The sequence below is a fragment of the Somniosus microcephalus genome, chromosome 12 (assembly GCF_052327205.1).
Source record: "Somniosus microcephalus isolate GS21.2 chromosome 12, FLI_Smic_1.0, whole genome shotgun sequence".
NCBI classification, from domain to species: domain Eukaryota; kingdom Metazoa; phylum Chordata; class Chondrichthyes; order Squaliformes; family Somniosidae; genus Somniosus; species Somniosus microcephalus.
In genome coordinates this window covers 63,424,238-63,446,506 of record NC_140998.1, presented here as the reverse complement: position 1 = coordinate 63,446,506, position 22,269 = coordinate 63,424,238, and the positions used below count along the sequence as shown (strand labels likewise).

General features: G+C 48.5%; 1 long non-coding RNA gene across 1 annotated transcript in view; it reads right to left on the bottom strand.

Moving 5' to 3' along the window:
* Nucleotides 1-20,628, bottom strand: part of LOC147109234 (uncharacterized) — a 105,912-nt gene extending 85,284 nt beyond the window's left edge. Inside the window, exons 1-2 of the long non-coding RNA XR_015080418.1 lie at nt 20,569-20,628; nt 18,307-18,401 (exon numbers count right to left, since the gene is read on the bottom strand). This is a non-coding gene — a long non-coding RNA (uncharacterized LOC147109234). The remainder of the gene's footprint in view (nt 1-18,306; nt 18,402-20,568) is intronic.
* Between the last annotated feature and the right edge of the window lie 1,641 nt (nt 20,629-22,269).

The following is a 22,269-nucleotide window of genomic DNA, read 5'->3' as shown; positions in this document are numbered from 1 at the left end:
TTCCATACAGGCATAACTGCGACAAGCAGTCAAATACCAACGGTAAACAGCTACTACAGCTCTGTCGAAACCTGGGTCTGTACATTGTCAATGGTAGGTTCATAGGAGACCTCCTAGGAAGATCGACCTACTGCTCACCTCTTGGCTGCAGCACAGTAGACTATATGATTACAGACTTGGACCCATCCTCTTTCAGAGCATTCACAGTCAAACCACAAACAACACTGTCAGATCACAGCCAAATTGCTATGTTTCTCAAAAAGACAGAAACAAACAACATAGAAACACAACCCAGTAAACTGTACAACACCAAAAAATCGTACAGATGGGCCAAAAACGACACGGAAAAATACCAGAAAACAATTAGCAATGCATCAACTCAAGCTCTCTTAGACACCTTTCTGGATAACATATACACTCACAATAAAGAAGGCGTAAACCGGGCAGTTAGTAAACTAAACAATATTTTTGATAATTTGGCAACAAATGCAAACTTGAAAGCTCGCAAGAACAAACCCAAAACAAAAAACTATGAAAAATGGTTTGACCATGATTGCCATAACATGAGGAAAAAACTTAGAAAACTATCAAACCAAAAACACAGACATCCAGAAAACGAGGAATTACGCCTTACTTATTGTCAGACGCTAACACAATACAGAAACACACTCAGGACCAAAAAAGAGCAATTTATTAAGAATACACTCAGCTCCATGGAGGAATCCATTGAGTCGAATTGTTTCTGGGACAACTTGAAAACACTACACAAAAAACAACACGACGATTTGTCCATTCAAAATGGGGACACATGGGTAAACCACTTTGAAAAATTATACCAGAAAAACACACTAAGACCAGAGCAACACCAAATACGCAAAAAACTGGAAAAGCTAGAAATGGCCATAAAAGATAACCAAAACCCGCTAGACGCCATAATAACAGAAAAAGAACTTCTTGAAAAACTCAAGGACCTGCGACCAGGAAAAGCTTGCGGGACAGACGGCATACTAAACGAGATGATTAAACACGCAGACGACAAACTGAAACTGGCTATCCTAAAACTCTTCAACTTGGTTCTGAGTGTCGGTTATTTCCCTGACATCTGGAACAAAGGACTCATAACACCCATATACAAAAGTGGGGACAAAATCGACCCAAACAACTATCGAGGCATCTGTGTAAACAGTAACCTGGGGAAGGTATTCTGTAGCATCATAAACAAAAGACTTATAAACTTCCTTGAAGAGCACAATGTCTTGAGTAAAAGCCAAATTGGATTCCTGCCAAACTATAGAACATCCGATCATATCTTCACCCTACAGACCCTAATTGACAAACACGTTCACCATAACAAAAGCAAAATCTACGCATGCTTTGTAGATTTCCAGAAGGCTTTCGACTCCATCTGGCATGACGGTTTATTCCTGAAACTTATCGAAAGCGGGGTAGGAGGTAAAACATATGATGTAATTAAATCAATGTATACAAACAATAAATGTGCAGTTAAAATTGGAGACAAACAAACAAAATACTTCCCACAGGGGCGGGGGGTGACGCAGGTCTCGCCAATCTCACCGACACTCTTTAATATTTACATTAATGGATTGGCAAAACTACTTGAACAATCTACAGCACCCGGCCTCACCCTATATGAATCCAAGGTTAAATTCCTCCTCTATGCCGACGACCTGGTTCTGCTGTCACCAACTAAGGAGGGTCTACAGCAGAACCTGGACCTGCTGGAGTCGTACTGCCAGACTTGGGCCCTGACAATAAATCCCCAAAAAACCAAAGTCCTTGTGTTCCAGCAAAGATCCAAACAACATGGACCCACAATAAATTTCACAGTAGGAACAACCAAAATTGAACAAACCACTCACTACACATACTTGGGCTTAAAAATCAGTTCTACGGGAAACTTCAAACTGGCTGTGAATGAACTGAAAGAGAAAGCAAGAAGGGCTTTCTATGCCATCAAAAAATCAATCCAAATAGAAATCCCAATTAGCATTTGGCTCAAAATTTTCAAATCAGTAATTGAACCAATTGCACTCTATGGCAGTGAGGTCTGGGGACCACTAACACAACAAGATTTTGCAAAATGGGACAAACACCCAATTGAGATCCTACATGCGGAATTCTGTAAAAGTATCCTCCGGACTCAAAGGAAAACAGTAAACAACGCATGCAGGGCGGAACTAGGCCAATACCCATTAATAATCACTATCCAAAAAAGAGCCACCAAATTTTGGAATCACCTACAAATGAGCAACCCCCAATGCTATCACTACGACGCCCTGAAATGCCAAGAGCTGACCATAAAGAAGAATACCCTCAGTCAACTAGTCCTGGGACTCAATAAAGTAACTAATAACAATACTAACAATAACCAGTCCCAGGACAGTGACAGGGTAACACAAAGAATTCGACCCAACACAATCGTCGCTAAGCAAAAGGAAAAATATCTGTCATATTGGGCAGAAACAACAAAAACCCAAAGCAAACTCAATTGCTACTTGGCCCTAAACAGACAATACAACATAGCTGATTACCTGACCATGGTAAAGGATAACAAACTGAGAAGAACCTTGACAAGGTACAGACTTAGCGAACATAGCCTAGCGATCGAAAAAGGCAGACACAGGCAGACCAGGCTGCCAAGAGAAGACAGGATATGCTCTCACTGCAGTCAGGGAGTAGTTGAGACAGAGATGCACTTCCTCACAGCCTGTGGAAAATATCAGGGCATCAGAGAGAATTTCTATCAAAAATTCTCACAAATATGCCCTGAATTCAGAAATCTGACTGACAACCAAAAACTCCCATTCCTACTGGGGGAGGAGAGAAGCTGTGTAACACTGGCGGCACACTATGTTACAGCTTGCCATGAACAGAGGGACAACCAGTAAACTAAGACAAGAGTATATATAAACAAGGCGAAAATATATTTATAAACTCAGGGATATACCTGTTTATACACTGTATGAATGGAACCGCGTTTATGTGTTCAACCATAAATGTATTTTGATGCTTTGGCAACATAAGATGTACCTTATCATGCCAATAAAGCGATTTGTATTGTATTATTGTGTGTGTGTGAGGGGGGAGTGTGTGTGTGTGAGGGAGGGGGGGAGTGTGTGAGGGAGGGGGGAGTGTGTGTGTGAGGGAGGGGGGGGAGTGTGTGTGTGTGAGGGGGGGAGTGTGTGTGTGAGGGAGGGGGGGTAGTGTGTGTGTGTGAGGGAGGGGGGAGTGTGTGTGAGGGAGGGGGGGAGTGTGTGTGAGGGAGGGGGGAGTGTGTGTGAGGGAGGGGGAGTGTGTGTGTGAGGGGGGCAGTGTGTGTGTGAGGGAGGGGGGGAAGTGTGTGTGTGAGGGAGGGGGGTAGTCTGTGTGTGAGGGAGGGGGGGTAGTGTATGTGAGGGAGGGGGGGAGTGTGTGTGAGGGAGGGGGGAGTGTGTGTGAGGGAGGGGGGAGTGTGTGTGAGGGAGGGGGGGAGTGTGTGTGTGAGGGGGGAGTGTGAGTGTGAGGGAGGGGGGAGTGTGTGTGTGAGGGAGGGGGGGAGTGTGAGTGTGAGGGGGGGAGTGTGTGCGTGAGGGAGGGGGGAGTGTGTGTGTGAGGGAGGGGGGGAGTGTGTGTGTGAGGGAGGGGGGGGAGTGTGTGTGTGAGGGAGGGGGGGAGTGTGTGTGTGAGGGGGGGGAGTGTGTGTGTGAGGGAGGGGGGAGTGTGTGTGTGAGGGAGGGGGGGAGTGTGTGTGTGAGGGAGGGGGGGAGTGTGTGTGTGAGGGAGGGGGGGAGTGTGTGTGTGAGGGAGGGGGGAGTGTGTGTGTGTGAGGGAGGGGGGGAGTGTGTGTGTGAGGGAGGGGGGGAGTGTGTGTGTGTGAGGGAGGGGGGAGTGTGTGTGTGAGGGAGGGGGGGAGTGTGTGTGTGAGGGAGGGGGGGGAGTGTGTGTGTGTGAGGGGGGGGAGTGTGTGTGTGTGAGGGGGGGGAGTGTGTGTGTGAGGGAGGGGGGGAGTGTGTGTGTGAGGGAGGGGGGGGAGTGTGTGTGTGTGAGGGGGGGAGTGTGTGTGTGAGGGAGGGGGGAGTGTGTGTGAGGGAGGGGGGAGTGTGTGTGAGGGAGGGGGGAGTGTGTGTGAGGGAGGGGGGAGTGTGTGTGTGAGGGGGGCAGTGTGTGTGTGAGGGAGGGGGGGAAGTGTGTGTGTGAGGGAGGGGGGTAGTCTGTGTGTGAGGGAGGGGGGGTAGTGTGTGTGAGGGAGGGGGGGAGTGTGTGTGAGGGAGGGGGGAGTGTGTGTGAGGGAGGGGGGAGTGTGTGTGAGGGAGGGGGGAGTGTGTGTGTGAGGGGGGGAGTGTGAGTGTGAGGGAGGGGGGAGTGTGTGTGTGAGGGAGGGGGGGAGTGTGTGTGTGAGGGGGGGAGTGTGAGTGTGAGGGGGGGGAGTGTGTGTGTGAGGGAGGGGGGAGTGTGTGTGTGAGGGAGGGGGGTGTGAGGGAGGGGGAGGGGGGTGCGAGGGAGGTGGGGGGGGAGTGTGTGTGTGAGGGAGGGGGGGAGTGTGTGTGTGAGGGGGAGAGTGTGTGTGTGTGAGGGAGGGGGGAGTGTGTGTGAGGGAGGGGGGAGTGTGTGTGTGAGGGAGGGGGGAGTGTGTGTGTGAGGGAGGGGGGGAGGGTGTGTGTGAGGGAGGGGGGGAGTGTGTGTGTGAGGAGTGGGGGGAGTGTGTGTGTGAGGGAGTGGGGGGAGTGTGTGTGTGAGGGAGTGGGGGGAGTGTGTGTGTGAGGGAGGGGGGGAGTGTGTGTGTGAGGGGGGGGAGTGTTATAGGCGTGTTTAGTTTTTAAAAATGTTCAAAAAACTGACTAAATAACCTCATTAGCCTCTGTTCCCCCTCCAGTCGCTCTCTCTCTTCCCCCCCGTCGCTCTCTCTCTTCCCCCCAGTCGCTCTCTCCCTTCCCCCCCAGTCGCTCTCTCTCTTCCCCCCAGTCGCTCTCTCTTCCCCCCCAGTCGCTCTCTCTCTTTCCCCCCAGTCGCTCTCTCTCTTCCCCCCCAGTCGCTCTCTCTCTTCCCCCCCGTCGCTCTCTCTCTTCCCCCCCAGTCGCTCTCTCTCTTCCCCCCCCAGTCGCTCTCTCTCTTCCCCCCCAGTCGCTCTCTCTCTTCCCCCCCAGTCGCTCTCTCTCTTCCCCCCCAGTCGCTCTCTCTCTTCCCCCCCAGTCGCTCTCTCTCTTCCCCCCAGTCGCTCTCTCTCTTCCCCCCCAGTCGCTCTCTCTCTTCCCCCCCGTCGCTCTCTCTTCCCCCCCAGTCGCTCTCTCTCTTCCCCCCAGTCGCTCTCTCTCTTCCCCCCCAGTCGCTCTCTCTCTTCCCCCAGTCGCTCTCTCTCTTCCCCCCAAGTCGCTCTCTCTCTTCCCCCCAGTCGCGCTCTCTCTTCCCCCCCAGTCGCTCCCTCTCTACCCCCCCAGTCGCGCTCTCTCTTCCCCCAGTCGTTCTCTCTCTTTCCTCCCCCAGTCGCTCTCTCTCTTCCCCCCCCAGTCGCGCTCTCTCTCTCTTCCCCCCCCAGTCGCTCTCTCTCGCTCTTCCGCCCCCCCACCCCCCCCAGTCGCTCTCTCTCTTCCAACAACAACATGCCCTCGAAAAAGCCTCGGCACCGCCGGGCACTCCAGCTAGTATACTTATAAAACACCTTAGGATTTTCCTTTATTTTGCTCGCCAGTGTTATTTCATGGCCCCGCCTCGCTCTCCTAATTTCTTTTTTAAGTATCCCCCTGCACTTTTTATACTTCTCTAGGGCTTCCTCTGTCTTTAGTCCTTTGTATCTGCCAAAAGCCCCCCTTTTTTTCCTAATCCATTCTCGTATATCCCTTGACATCCAAGGTTCCCTGGGCTTGTTGGTCCCACCCTTGACCTTTACGGATCATGTTGCCATTGTACTCTCTCAATTTCCTTTCTGAAAGACTCCCATTGCTCCGATGTGGATTTTCCTACAAGTAGCTGATCCCAGTCCACTTTGGCCAGATCCTGCCTTATCATATTAAAATCGGCCTTCCCCCAATTTAGAACCTTTATTTCCGGCCCATCTCTGTCCTTTTCCATGACTACCTTAAATCTCACCGAATTATGGTCACTGTCACCAAAGTGCTCACCTACTAACACTTCTACCACTTGCCCGGCCACATTCCCTAGAATTAGGTCCAGTACCCGCCCCCTCTCCTGTAGGACTTTCTACATGCTGGCTCAAAAAGCTCTCCTGGATGCACTTTAAGAATTCTGCACCGTCTAAGCCTTTCACACTCTGACTATCCCAGTTAATATTGGGGAAGTTGAAATCCCCCACTATTATTAACCTATTATTTGCACATTTCTCTGAGATTTGCCTACATATCTGTTCCTCTATCTCCCCCTGACTGTTTGGGGGCCTATAGTACACTCCCAGCAAAGTGCTTGCCCCCTTTTTGTTTTTAAGTTCTACCCATATGGCCTCATTAGAGGAACCTGTTAATATATCATCCCTCCTTACAGCAGTAATTGACTCCTTAATTAATATTGCGACACCCCCTCCTCTTTTACCGCCCCCCCCCCCCGTCTCGCCTGAAGATTCTATACCCCGGAATATTGAGCTGACAGTCTTGCCCCTCCCTCAACCATGTCTCCGTGATAGCAACAATATCATACTCCCATGTGTTCATCAACACCTTCAGTTCATCCACCTTATTTGCAAGACTCCTTGCATTAAAATAAATGCCATCCAGCCTTGCCCTACTCCCTTGTGCCGTTACATATTTGCTCTGCCTTCCAAGCTGACTTGTTTTTTCCTCTATATTTGGCTGTACATCACCCCCTATTATAGCTCTACTCTGTATCCCATCCCCCTGCCAAGTTAGTTTAAACCCCCCCCCCCCCCAACAGTGCTAGCAAACCTCCCCGCAAGGATATTTGTCCCGTTCTGGTTCAGGTGCAACCCGTCCGACTTGTACAAGTCCCACCTTCCCCAGAAGCAGACCCAGTGATCCAGGAAACTAAAGCCCTCCCTCCTGCACCAACTCTTTAGCCACGCATTCATCTGCTCTATCCTCCTATTCCTATACTCACTAGCACATGGCACCGGGAGTAATCCAGAGATTACAACCTTTGAGGTCCTGCTCTTTAACCTGCTACCTAGCTCCCTAAATTCTTGCTGCAGGACCTAATCCCTCTTCCTACCCATGTCGTTAGTCCCAATGTGAACCACAACCTCTGACTGTTCACCCTCCCCCTTCAGAATTCCCTGCAGCCGTTCAGTGACATCCTTGACCCTGGCACCAGGGAGGCAACAAACCATCCTGGAGTCACGTCTGTGGCCACAGAAACGCCTATCTGTTCCCCTTACGATAGAATCCCCTACCACTATTGCTCTCCCACTCTTTTTCCTCCCTTCCTGAGCAGCAGAAGCACCCCCTGGTGCCAGGAAGTTGGCTGCTGCTGCCTTCCCTGGTAAGTCATCCCCCTCAACAGTATCCAAATCGGTATACCTGTTTGAGAGGGGGATGGCCACAGGGGTCCCCTGCACTACCTGCCTGCCTCTACTGCTCCGCCTGATGGTCACCCATTTCCCTTCTGCCTGTGCAGCCCTTACCTGTGGTGTGACCAACTCACTAAACGTGTTATCCACGACCCTCTCAGCATCGCGAATGCTCCAAAACTCATCCATCCGCAGCTCCAGTGCCTCAATGCGGTCTGCTAGAAGCTGCAGCTGGATACATTTCCAGCACACATGGTCGTCAGGGACACCAGCAGTGTCCCTGAATTCCCACATAGCGCAGGTGGAGCACAACACGGGGCTGGGCTGTCCTGACATGACTTACCCTTTCATTAGTTTAAATTAAATCAATACCACCAATTAAAGATATACTCTAGGGCGCTTGTATGGCAGAAGTCCCCGCTAAACCAGAGACCCTAGAAAATATAAACCGCAGAATTGGAGTTACCTTACAGCTAAATGATATATTTAAAGGCCCTGGTTTATAAACAGTCCCCGCTACACCACAGAGACTTTAGAAACTATAAACCACAGAGTTAAGGTTTAAAAAGAGAGAAATACTCACCAACCAATCACTTACCTGCTTTCTGGTGACATCACACTTCGATTTCTTTTTACTTCTCTCCTTCCCTCTGAGTTCCGAGATTGGAAACTAGTACGCCTTACCTGGTCTCTGGAGCCTTTTATACTCACTGCTCACCACTCAGCTCGCGATTCCCGCCGACTCTCGCTCCGCACTGAGGCCTTACCTGGTCTCTGGAGCCTTTTATACTCACCGCTAACCACTCAGCCCGCGATTCCCGCCGACTCTCGCTCCGCACTGAGGCCTTACCTGGTCTCTGGAGCCTTTTATACTCACCGCTCACCGCTCAGCCCGCGATTCCCGCCGACTCTCGCTCCGCACTGAGGCCTTACCTGGTCTCTGGAGCCTTTTATACTCACCGATCACCGCTCAGCCCGCGATTCCCACCGACTCTCGCTCCGCACTGAGGCCTTACCTGGTCTGTGGAGCCTTTTATACTCACCGCTCAGCCCGCGATTCCCGCCGACTATTGCTCTGCACTGAGGCCTTACCTGGTCTCTGGAGCCTTTTATACTCACCGCTCAGCCCGCCGACTCTCGCTCCGCACTGAGGCCTTACCTGGTCTCTGGAGCCTTTTATACTCACCGCTCAGCCCACGATTACCAACGACTCTCGCTCCGCACATCCCGGTGCAGAAACTATTTCCAGTTTACCAACAGATATAACCATCTATGTCTCAGGCATCTCACTTCACTGAAAAGCTGTGGTATATTTGGTGAGCTGCTGAACATGGTACATCTCTTATTCACAAATTGGAATTGCATGACAAATGAACAGTTGACTGCTTATCGCATGATAATTGATGACTTATTAAAAATCAGCTTAGGGGTTCTTCAGGAGATCATGCATGGCTTCACTCTGTTTCTCAGCTTCACAAATGAGACCGGTAGATGACATCAAAGCTGACATTGATGTCTTTACTGATAAAATAATCTTTTCCAGACTCATTAACTTAACGTCCAAAAGACAAGTGGTGACTGAATCACTGAAGGCACGTGTAGTTAAAATTGAACAATGGAGAGACGATGATGTGTTGTCTTTAATGCTGAGACTGTGGCGGTACCACCGGGTGTCCCTTACTTATAATACATAATTCCCTTTAACTTAACTATGTATATATATACTGCTTACCTGTTCGGGCCGTTGCCCCTTTAAGAACACGACGTAACGTGGTGACGTCACGTCGCGCATCACGTGACTCACTGAGACGCAAGCCGGCCCAGCTCAGCTTCCCGCTCCCGCGGCGGCCGCCGGCCCGGTTCGGCCTTTCGCTCCCGTGGCGGCCGCCGGCCTGGTTCGGCATCCTGCTCCCGACTTCGGCCGCAACGGCCAGCTGCAATGCCGGGCTAACGCGCTGACGTCATCACGCACATCACATGACTGCCCTAAGCGCGGGCAAACGTGGTGACGTCACAACGCGCATCACGTGACCGCTCCAAGCGTGGGAAAACGCGGACAACGTGATGACATCACGACGCAAACGTGATGACGTCATCACGCAATCCACAGGACTGCGAACTCAGTCCTCGTGGCGTCCCCGCTGGGGAAAGACCTACTCCAAGGTTCTCCTGCATCCATCTCTCTTACCTGCTGTATTTCATCTGTTTCCTGTACCTACCTGTTGGAATTCGGTTATTCTTGAATTAAAGAACTTCTTGATTGTTCTCCTGAAGTCGAACTCGATTATTTAGTAGGCATTCGTTCAATACCTACTTAGGTGAACTCGAATACCTACAATTGGTGACCCAATGACGTGAGTACGGGAGCTCATCAATACCTACATTGGTGACCCCGTATCCGTGAACGTTTTTCACGGAAGAAACGCGCAGCCTGAACCTCGACTTCACAGAAGATGACCGACGAACAGCCGACGAACAACCGGGGGAAGGGGAGGGGGATGGGGGGGATGGGGGGGACGGGGGGGGGAGGGGAGGTGGAGGGGGAGGGGAGGGGGGAGAGGGGAGAGGGAGAGGGGAGGGGAGGGAGAGGGGGGGAGGGGGAGGTGGGGGAAGGAGGGGGGGAGAAAGGGAGGGAGGGGGGAGCCAGCAGACCCTCTCCCCTCTGCCGGCGATGGCTCCGCTGAGCTCCGTGCCGCCCCACGCACTGACATGCCGAGCGCAGCGCCCCGGTCAGCCCGAGCCCCGCCCTCCCGAGGCCGGGCTCGAGACGGCCGATAGCGGCTGGCGAGCCCGGTTGCCGGGGTAACCCTCTCCGCTCCCCCTCCCCTCCCGAGACCCACCCCCCCCCGCCCCGTTAACCTGCTCACTTCCCTCTTTGCGGAGGTGCGCGTGCGCCGTGCAGCGCGAGGAGCTTGCAGTGAGCCCAGCCAGCCTTTACCAAGATGGCTGGCCGCTGGTTCGGAATCGGGCCCAGCCGGGTGGGCGGGGGGGGGGATGGGGGGTGGAGCGTGGGAGGAACTTGCCACAAAACAATTGCCTAGGGTCCAGCATGGCTGGCAACAGACGCCCAGGCTTCGAGGCCTACCTGCAAAAACGGGGAAAGGTAGGAAAATTAATGAGATTAGATAAAAGATTTAGAAAGTAATTAACTTTTTTTAAAAACAATATGGCCTAGAAATTCAGTGGCCTGCGCCACCAGTTTGCGCCCAAAGAGGGCTTTTGCGCCACTGTGCAAACCTACCGCGATATTTAGCGGGGCGCTAATGGCGGCATTAGCCATTAGCGCTGCGCCGCCACTGATGACGTCATCGGTGTGCGCAGCGCCCCGCTATCGCCCCGCTGGCCATATTTAGTTGCTGCCGCCTCCCCCGCACCGGCCGCAAACAGCGACCGGTACAAGGGGCCTACCTGTGCCGGTAGTGGGGCGAGTTAAGGTGGAGGTGCGGCCGGCCGCTTTTTCGGCGGCCGCCTGCCCGCACCTCCTTCCCCACCCTCCTACACCCCCCCCCCGCGGCATTGCCGGCTGTTTCCAGAGAGCCCGGCACTTCTCCTTGGTGCCGGGCTCATTTGCCGGCACTCGCGAGCGGGGATCGCGCTGTTGCAGGCACCTCCCCCTTAAGAATGAGAGGAAGGCCTGCAGTACCGCCGATATTCAGTTTCAGCGCCCCAAGCGGGGCGCCGAAACCCTTGTTTAGCGGCCGGCTTCCACTTGGGGCGCTGAAACTGAATTTCCCGCTGGTGCAAGTGGCTCCGCGCGCAGCGGTAATTCCGGCACCCAGGCGAGCTGGGCGCCCCTAACTGAATTTCTAGGCCCAGGTGTTTTAAAAGCAACTTTTTTTTTTTTAAAGACGCAGAAAGCGGGAAAAAGAAATGAAAAGTTTGGAATCAAGATGGCGGCGACTCACCTCGGTTCAGAACGATAAGGCCCACCCACACACACACCGTCAGGTCACTGAAGCATAGGATTGGTCAATCGTCCCGTCACTCGACTCCAGGAGGGCTCGCCCGCACGCGCCAGGAACCCGCCCCCGCCACGCAGCGATTGGTCGACCTCGACGGTACGATTGGTCGACCTCGACGTCACTCAATGCTAATGAGCAGATAATGAGCGGAATTTTGAACGTTTTTTGGATACCGCGGGCACAATTTTTGTCTCACCGAAACGTAAATACGCTTACGACCGTTCTGGAATCGTAAGCTTTCTTTTGATGTAACACACGTGTAGGTACGCTCTATAACTTTTGATTGTCTAGCCGGACAGAGAGACAGAAAGACAGACAGAGAGACATACCGTTTTATATACATAGATAGATAATTCCCTTTAACTTAACTATGTATATATAATATTGCTTACCTGTTCGGGCCGTTGCCCCTTTAAGAACGCGATGTAATGTGGTGACATCACGTCGCGCATCACGTGACTCACCGAGACGCAAGCCAGCCCAGCTCGGCCTCCTGCTCCCGCGGCGGCCGCCAGCCCAGTTTGGCCTTCCGCTCCCGTGGTGGCCGCCAGCCCGGTTCGGCCTCTTGCTCCCGCGGCGGCCGCCAGCCCGGTTCAGCCTCCTGCTCCCGACTTCGGCCGCAACGGCCAGCTGCAGTGCCAGGCTAACGCGCTGACATCATCACGCACATCACGTGACTGCCCTAAGCACGGGCAAACGTGGTGACGTCACGACGCGCATCACGTGACCGCCCCAAGCGCGGGAAAACGCGGACGTGATGACGCAAACGTGATGACGTCATCACGCAATCCACAGGACTGCGAACTCAGTCCTCGTGGCGTCCCCGTTGGGGAAAGACCTACTCCAAGGCTCTCCTGCATCCATCTCTCGTCTGCTGTAATTCATCTGTTTCCTGTACCTACCTGTTGGAATTCGGTTATTCTTGAATTAAAGAACTTCTTGATTGTTCTCCTGAAGTTGAACTCGATTATTTAGTAGGCATTCGTCCAATACCTACTTAGGTGAACTCGAATACCTACAAGACGACTAAATCAATAACTCTTCTGTAAAACAAAAAGAAAATACTGCAGATGCTGGAAATCTGAACTCTTTTGTAAAAGATTGACTGTGATGTTGCCTCCCTCCCTCTAATCTTTAGGAGCCACAAGCAGTCTCAATTGCAAATGCATTCAGCCCCTTGGTTTAGTGATCACATCCAATCTACACTGAAGAAAATAAGTGGTGTAGATGACTGGAAAACTGATAGAAGAGTGGGATTTTTCATGAAAGCACCACTTTCTTTGTCACCATAAGCAGCTTCAGGGTTTTCAAAATTATACGCCTGCCTAATAACAAAATATGGTAACCCGATATAGTAATCTGGGATGTTATGATTAAGGTTATCCACCAGGTGGTGCTGTAGCCAATGCTGCTGCTAAGGTCAGAGGTTTGCTTCCTGTCAAGGTCAGCAAAGGTGGAATGCCAGGATGCAGGCATGATGTTTGTTACTCTGTTCGTTTAATAAAATACTCGTACTAGTTCCAAGATATTGCCTCTTCGAGTTCTTGTTCCACTACATGGATTTATCACATTTGGCGATGAGGTAAAAAGGACCCTGGATAAAGAAGAGAAGTCTGCCAGGACTTTTAAACAACAAAATCACGAGCTGAAGTTAGCTACCAGTTGGAAGAGAGCATGGCTGCCACGGTAGGAACGGTTTCCGCTTTTGATAGTCAAGCACAAACCTGGGAGGAATACTGTGAATTGTTGGGTTATTTTTTTGAAGCAAATGAAATAAATGATGCCGGAAAAAGGAAAGCCATTCTGCTTAGTTCAGTGGGAAGCCAGACCTACAGTTTGATGAGGAATCTGCTCAGTCCTGAAAAGCCTGGAGACATATCATTTGTTGAATTAGTGGCTTTGCTAAAAGAACATTTCAACCCTAAGCCTAGTGAGATTGTACAGCAGTTCAAGTTTAATTCAAGGAACAGGAAAGAGGAAGAGAGCGTAATGGACTATGTAGCGGTGTTGCGTAAATTAGCACAAGATTGCAATTATGGGAACAACCTGAAGGAAATGCTGCAAGATAGGCTAGTTTGCGGAATTATGGACGACCGAATGCAGCGTAGATTATTATCCGAGACTGGGCTTACTTATGAAAAAGCATTGGAACTTGCTCAAGCCATAGAGACAGCGAACTGAGATGTAAAAGAAATACAGGGTTCAGACAGGGCTAATGTTATGCAAGTTGCAGGTCAGGTTGTTGTGCACAAATTGAACATGCGTCAGAAACCATAACGTGAGCATGTGAAGGCATGTTATAGATGCAAGGGCGATCACCTGGTGAGTGAATGCCGGTTTCTGGAGGAAAAGTGCTACAAGTGTGGGAAACAAGGACACATAAAACGAGCTTGCAGGGCGAAATCACCTGTGGAGGAATCCAAACCAAAAGGGGGAGGACAGCAAAACCAAGGGAGAGAAGTGAAAAAACATGGAGCACACCACATCAGCGGGGAAGCTGAGGAAGAAGAGAACATGTTCATAATGTATAGCATGTTAGAGAACATTCCAAAAGTGGCTCCTATCACATTGCAACTGACAGTTAATGACTCCAAGGTGAACTTTGAAGTGGATACAGGGTGCGGCGTGACCATAATGAACAAGGCAGAGTACTCAAAATTGTGGAACCGTGCAAAAGTTCCAGAGTTAAAGCCTTGCTCCCTGCATCTTAAAACATATACAGGTGAACGAGTAGCAACATTAGGTACAGCTAATGTAACTGTGCAACACAGGGACACAGTGGAACAGCTACCTGTAGTTATAGTATCGGGTACCGGACCAAACCTGTTAGGTCGGGGCTGGATAAAAGAACTTAAATTAGACTGGGGAACAGTAAATCAAATAGATGCGGGCAAACAGTTGACTTTGCAAGAAGTGTTGAGTGAACATGAGAATGTGTTCAAGGAGGAACTTGGCACATTTAATGGCCCCCCAGCTAAGATTTATGTAGACAAGGAGGCACCGCCAAGGTTTTTTAAACAACGACCTGTACCTTATGCCATGAAGCCAAAGGTAGAGGCTGAGCTTGACCGTCTATTGAGAGAGAACATACTGGAGCCAGTGAAATGTTTGGAATGGGCAGCTCCCATAGTACCTGTTTTGAAACCGGACAATTCCGGTTTCATAGTGGTATGAAACGGCAGCACGGTGGCATAGTGGTTAGCAGTGTTGCCTCACAGCGCCAGAGACCCGGGTTCGATTCTGGCCTCGGGTGACTGTCTGTGTGGAGTTTGCACATTCTCCCCGTGTTTGCGTGGGTTTCCTCCGGGCGCTCCGGTTTCCTCCCACAGTCCAAAGATGTGCGGGTTAGGTTGATTGGCTATGATAAATTGACCCTTAGTGTTAGGGGGATTAAATGCGTGGGGTTGCGGGGATAGAGTGGGATATGGGTTATGGGGATCGGGTGGGATATGTGTCAGTGCAGGCTCGATGGGCCGAAATGGCCTCTATCTGCACTGTGGGGTTTCTGTGATTTCTGTTCTGTGAATTCGGTAAGACTCTGTGGAGATTATAAATTGACAGTCAATCGGGTGTCCAAACTAGAGCAGTATCCGATTCCCAAAACAGAGGATCTCTTTGCAAACCTGGCTGGAGGAAAGAAATTCACAAAGTTGGATATGAGTCACGCCTACTTGCAGATTACACTGGATGACGAATCAAAGAAGTATGTCACCATAAATACACACAAGGGCTTGTTTACATATAACCACTTACCGTTTGGTGTCTCATCTAGTCCAGCTATCTTCCAGAGGACAATCGAAGGTGTACTGCAAGGGATTCCACGTTTCCATCTATCTGGATGACATTCTGGTGACGGGAAGAACCGACCAGGAGCATCTGAGCACTCTGAAAGAGGTACTACAGAGATTGGAGAGGGCAGGGTTCCGGCTCAAGAGGAGTAAGTGCACTTTCCTGGGGAATGAGGCAGTGTTCCTGGGACACAGAGTGGACGCCACCGGGCTCCATCCACTCAAGGAGAAGGTACAAGCACTGCAGGACGCCCCTGCTCCTACAAATGTGGCTGAGTTGAAAGCTTACCTGGGACTGCTGAACTATTATAACAGGTTTTTACCAAACTTGTCAACTGTGTTAGCACCTCTTCACAAACTACTGCGCAAGGAGACACAGTGGCAGTGGGGAGAGGAGCAGGGGGTTTCATTTGAACAGTCCAAGAAACTGATGCTGTAGTCGGATGTGCTGGTTCACTACAATGCAGAGAAAGACATCATTCTCTTGTGACGCTTCACCTTACGGGGTGGGGGCAGTTCTTTCACAGCATCCGGAAGGGGCTGACTTCACACCTTACAGTGTCAGGAAAACAGAGCTGAGTGTGCAGGATGGTTGCGTGTTGTGGGGAGCACGAGTGATTATTCCACAGCCCGCACGACAGTCTATCCTAGAGCAACTACATCAGTGTCATTCTGGGGTCTCGCGTATGAAAGCCTTGGCTAGGAGTTACTTGTGGTGGCCAAAGCTAGATGAGGAGATACAAAATCTAGTCAAGACATGCAGCACTTGTCAGGAACACCGGAAGGCACCAGCAGCGGCTCCTCTCCACCCCTGGGAGTGGCCGGATAAACCATGGAGAAGATTGCACTTAGATTATGCGGGTCCATTCATGGGGAAGATGTTCCTCATAATCATTGATGCACATTCCAAATGGATGGATGTTTATCCTGTAAATTCTGCTTCCGCTACTACTACTATAGACTGCCTGCGTTGGAGCTTCAGTAATCAAGGGCTACCGGAGATCGTGGTGAGTGACAATGCCACTTGTTTTGTGAGTACAGAGACAAAAGAGTTCTTGAGAAAAAATGGCATAGTGCAGGTGACCTCAGCTCCATATCATCTGTCCTTGAATGGACTTGCGGAGAGAGCCGTACAAACATTTGAGATGATGAAAAAAAGTGCAGAAGGGAGTTTAGCAGCCAAAGTGTCACGGGTTCTGTTCAGCTACAGAATAACACCTCAATCCACCACAGGACTCTCTCCTGCTGAGATGTTATTAGGTTGTAGACTACGCTCCACTCTTGACCTTGTCCACCCAGACCTAAAAAGGAAAATGGAAAACAGACAAAACAAACAAAAAGAGAACCATGACAAAAGAACAAAGAGCCGAAGTTTTGGAGAAGGAGATGCGGTCCTTACCAGGAATTTCAGCTATGGACCAAAGTGGATTCCTGGCTTCATAGACTCAATGACAGGTCTAGTATCATACAAGGTCATGTTGGGAGATGGTAGGGTAGTACGCAGACATGTAGATCATATACTTCCCAGACAAGGGGAAATTGAAATGAAGGTTCCAGATGCAATGACTGAAGACAGGGTTGCCCCCAGTTATCCAAGTGCATCTGTGGTGCCACCCCCAGGGACAGACACAATTCCACAGGAACCTATTCGTCAAGAGGAAACCATCGTTGCAGAGTCAGATACTCTGAGCACTGCTCAGGAGCAGCTGGTGGCTTCACCACAAACAAGCAGGGACTTTACGTTCACAAAGGACTCGCAAGCCACCAGAGAGATTGATACTGAACTGTTAGATTCGTCAAGTATGGAACATGATGAATGGAGACTCCTTATGTGGCCCTCAGGAATGGTTGTCTGTTAAGAAATTCATACTGAAATCTTAAGGGGAGAGGGATACAGTAATCTGGGATGTTATGATTAAGGTTATCCACCAGGTGGTGCTGTAGCCAATACTGCTGCTAAGGTCAGAGGTTTGCTTCCTGTCAAGGTCAGCACAGGCATGATGTTTGTTACTCTGTTTGTTTAATAAAATACTCATACTAGTTCCAAGATATCGCCTCTTCGAGTTCTTGTTCCACTACATGGATTTATCACACCCTTTTTGTCAGGCGGCAGAGTTAACCAGTCTTTTGTTCCTCAACTCACTACAATCTAAAGTCATAGCTGTGAACTTCCATTGACTTCAACAGAAAATAGAATCGGGTGGGTTGTAAAACGGGCTGCTGATTCACTATGGCGCATTTTGCGCTACCCCCAAGACAAATTTCACCCCCATACAGACCAATGGACTGGGTGAGGATTGCCTATGCCAGAGTACATTCCCTGCTACATTTGATGTGGCAGATCATCAGTCCCATCCAAAATATTACTGGAGCAGCACTGGAGAGTTGTTTCTGTACATGGAGTTTAAGTTTATAATTAAAATGTATAAATGAGATCAGACCCAGCACCACTATCCCTTCTCTAGAGAAGGATATACTTTTACATTTCAAGAGATCTGTGGAATTGTTGAGCAATTTATTTGTTGAAATCATCTGAAATCGCAAAATACATCAAGTCCCATCAAAGCATAACAACTCAGTGAGTGCAATGAAACATAAGCTTCTCCTGAAAAAGATAGACTCCAGAAAGGCGTAGCATAGGGACCTGTGTTCTGAAAACCTTATCTGAATAGCTAGCTGATCATAGCTAATTGAAGAACAGGGGAGTTCTCCAAGTGATCTGGACAACATTTATCCCCTAACCAACACCTAAAACAGATAAACTGGTCATTTATTTAATTGCTGTTTGTGGGAGCTTTCTGTGCGCAAATTTGCTGCCTTGTTTCATACATTACAACTAGGGTTGCCAACTCTGGTTGGAGGCATTCTGGGAAGGTTGATCACATGATATCTGGCCACATGATCCCTGATCATGTGACATATAACCACATGGCATCTGAATGTTGAATGTTTAAATGTCTTAATCTAAATGTACACTCTCGGGAGCCGCAAGCCTACATTTCGTTGTACTGCACTTGTGCAGTAACAATGACAATAAAGTTGATTATGATGGTTATGATGGTATTACAAATTTTATTGCATTTACCTTATAACGGCTGGGTCCCCTGTAATTCAGTATTTTTGCTCGTGTTTTCACGCCAACAACTGTTGTGCGAGAAGTTCCAGGAACCAGGAGGCCACCTGTGAGGAGGGAAAGAGGGGAAACTGAGAAATCCCCCTATTTCAGACTTCATCCTCAATTACAGAGACACCCCTCCCCATTTCAGAGACCCCCTCATTTCAGAGACCCACATTTCAGAGGTCACCCCCATTTGCCAAGACTCCCTGAATGCCAACACCCGCGATTCCCAAGACTCCGATTGCTATGAAACCCGCGATTCCCGACTCTCCAGCCCCTTCCTGACTGTGCTCCACATGGCTGCAGCTCAGCAGGTGACATCACCGAGCCGGGGGTGGGGGGGTGGATGCGGCACACTGCGGTGGGAAATTTAGAGCGCTGATCTCCCAGGCTGCTGGGGGCAGCGCTCAGAGGAGGAACCCCCGATTCTGGGAAACTCCCGGTCATTCCAGGAGGTTTGGGAACCATAATTACAACACTGACTGCACTTCAAATAGAACCAAATTCCTGGAACTCACTGTTTGTCTCTGCCTGAAATAAATGGAGCACTTAAGACGCTATAACCGGCAACTTTGATATTGACGTTAATGCAGATGGCTAATGGTTATTGCTTTTTCATCGATATTAACAACTGCCCATTTTAAACGTGGACATTTTAAGTGGTGAAGATTGTACTGGCAAGTGAAATTTCCAGGTTCAGTCGAATTAGCAGTACAATGAGGAACACTGGTAGGCAGATTGACAATACAATGAGTTGTCACAATACATGTTACATATGTGTTTCTTTCTCCATTTCTCTTCCAAAATGGACAATGGCGGTAACTTTCCATCTTCACGCTTCATGGGCACCTTGGCCACCAGGCGTGCATATCAGAAATTTCAGTGTGAACAAACATTTTCCAACCATTTACATTTTGAAAATGCTCTTGCAGCGTGTAAAGTTCCCCACCAGGAGAAGAACGTTATTAAAATTACCCCTGATGAGTCATCCTTAAGGTTACTGACTCTGTTTTGTATAAATAAAACCTGGTTTATTTGGACCCAAAATAACGTGGCCTAGTATGTTTGTGCCAGATGATTAGTGCAAGGGTGTACTCCATCATCATGAATAGTGAATTATCTTTCCTTTCACCTAATTGGCAAAATCCATTGTCCTTTGCCAGACTAGCAAATGGCAAAACTAATTTGTGCAAGGCCAGTGACTCAGCTGTAACTTCATTGTGGTTTCTTGGAAATGTAACAGAACTCCATTAAGGTACTTATTGAAAGTGGCACATTCTACTATTCACTGTCACGTTAATGGCACCTTTAATTATATGGTATTTACTGTAATTACAAATGTACTCCTGCACTTGTGTGGGAACGACCACATAACAGATAGTTTGAAGCGAGAAATTATTTGGCAACTGCGAGCCTTGTCTGTTCATACTTATACTTTCCAGGTTCCGTCAAGTTATTCTTTTGTAAATATGTTGTAATTGCAAGGTGAATTAGAGGTGGTTGTTTGAGGTGGTAGTGATAGTCTTGAGCCTATTTCAAGCTACAGAACAGCAGAGTGCAACATGGAGCTTTTACTGAATTTTATTTTATTAACTAACATGTACATCGCTTGATCTCGATCCTCTTCCGTTTAATTCTGGTTAGCAAAGGTGATGCAGTCTTAAAGGTGAACATTGAAAAAGTTACATAGAAGTTTCTTGACATTTTAGCTAAATGTTTATTCCTTGCTGGCTTGTGCAGCGAGTGCAGATTCGCTGCAAGCTGTTACATAAATACATAACTGATATATTATTGAGTAATAAAATATTATATTATAGGAAATATAGATTGGTCTTCACTCAAATATTAGTAGATCGTGATACTCATCATATGTACATGATTGACATTGGAATGTTTTAGTACAGATTTTCATTCCGCCACCCCAACCTTCCACTCTCGCCCAGTAGAATTGAAATTCAGACCCCATAACAGATGGTAGAACATATTCCATCAAAATGAAGGATCAAAGTGAAGGATTAGACATGATTAAGTTGGATGATGCACGAAAGTTTTTGCACCACAGATACTTATAGATCTTTAATGACTTACTAATTTCTGATTGATAACAAAAATGAAAGAACACACTTACCTATAAAACAAAGTGGAGATTTCGGTGTAAAAGTAGTTTCCATACAAGATCTGATACCTTAATTAAGTTATTGCTGAATCACTGCCCCCAAACAGACTAACCTTGTAATCTTATGGCTTCATGTGAATTGCTTCATGCTTACAAAGGTCTTTTGCCTGAGGGAGACATAAAGAAAACCTAATTTGTTTTGGGAAATAAATGCATGCAGTGAAGGAAAAGGTATTAAAAACTTATTTATAGCTGTCATTTATGTTATTTGTTTAACATTATTCCTCTTTTAGTGAATTGTGTCTTTATATTGGTTTTATATTGGAAATACAGTTCATGATGGTCCCCATCAAATTCTATTTGATAATTTAATTGTAGGATTATCAATATACATTTATGAAATAATTATTAGTAAACCTTTCAACCCATGTTACCTGTGCTACTTTAAAAAATAAAACTGAGCTCAAGTTTATAAGTTTGCTAAGCTGTTGGGCTAGAGTTTTTGCCAATTTCAGGAGCAGAATTGTCGGCGTGCAGAGAGTGCGTGCAGTTCTGGTCGCCATATTATAACAAGGAAATAGAGGCACTGGAGAGGCTGCAGAGAAGATTTATAAGGATAATAATGCCAGAAATGCGAGGGTATACATATCAGGAAAGGATGAACAGGCTGGGCCTCTTTTCTCTTGAAAAAAGGCTGAGGGGTGACCTAATTGAGGTCTTTAAAATTATGAAAGGTTTTGATAGAGTGGATACAGAGAGAATGTTTCCACTTATGGGGAAGAGCCTAACTAGAGGCCATCAATATAAGACAGTCACCAAGAAATCCAATAGGGAATTCAGAAGAAACTTCTTTACCCAAAGAGTGGTGAGAATGTGGAACTCGCTACCACAGGGAGTGGTTGAAGCGAATAGTATAAATGCATTTAAGGGGAGGCTGGACAAGCATATGAGGGAGAAGGGAATAGAGGGTTATGCTGATGGAGTTAGATGAGGAAAGACAGGAGGAGGCTCGAGTGGAGCAAAAACACCAGCATGGACTGGTTGGGCCGAATGGCCTGTTTCTGTGTATCCTATGTAATCCTATGTAAAATCAGAGGCCCAAGTCTCAGGCTTCATTAGCACAGTTCTGGTAAACTGTGGATGCCAATTGGGCGTCCAGAGGCAGCTCACCAGTTTGAAGAGGACCAATTTTGGCAGGTAAGTCCTGGGAGTGGGGAGGAGAATGAAAGTGCGACCAGCACGGGCCGGCAGCAGCACTCCTGCTACCCCAACCCTCCACACCACATGAAGGTAAGTTTAAAAGAAAACACCTTTTTCAGTGAAGGCCTCCAGCTATACCTTTAAGGACTGCTGGTTAAGCCGCTGAAGAACACAAACACCTAAGTGGCACATGACCATTGCATGCTCCCATCAGTCCTAATGAATGTCCAGGAGAGGTAGTAAAAAAGGCATTAGGTTGCTCATTAACATATGCAAGGGGCCTTACATCAGTTTTAGGTGGTCACCAGGGACGTTTGAATATCGCCGAGCAAATACGGCATCGGATGTACTTCATGCACGTTTGAGGCGTGGGAGAAAGCACCACAAAATTGGTGCTAATTGCCGTTGTTCTGCACCGAAAAACAGGACGCAGTGATGTCTAGTTTCTCCCTCGTTTTTTACTTTTGTGAAATATCTGTCCAGAGCAATAGACCTAAAATAAATTCACATTCTAACTGTGTTCTCAGATTTCCTTAATTGGTGTTATTGAGAAAAATGCAGCTCCACAATTACACCAATTACATTAGCTTACCTTCCAAAAACAGGATCAGTGC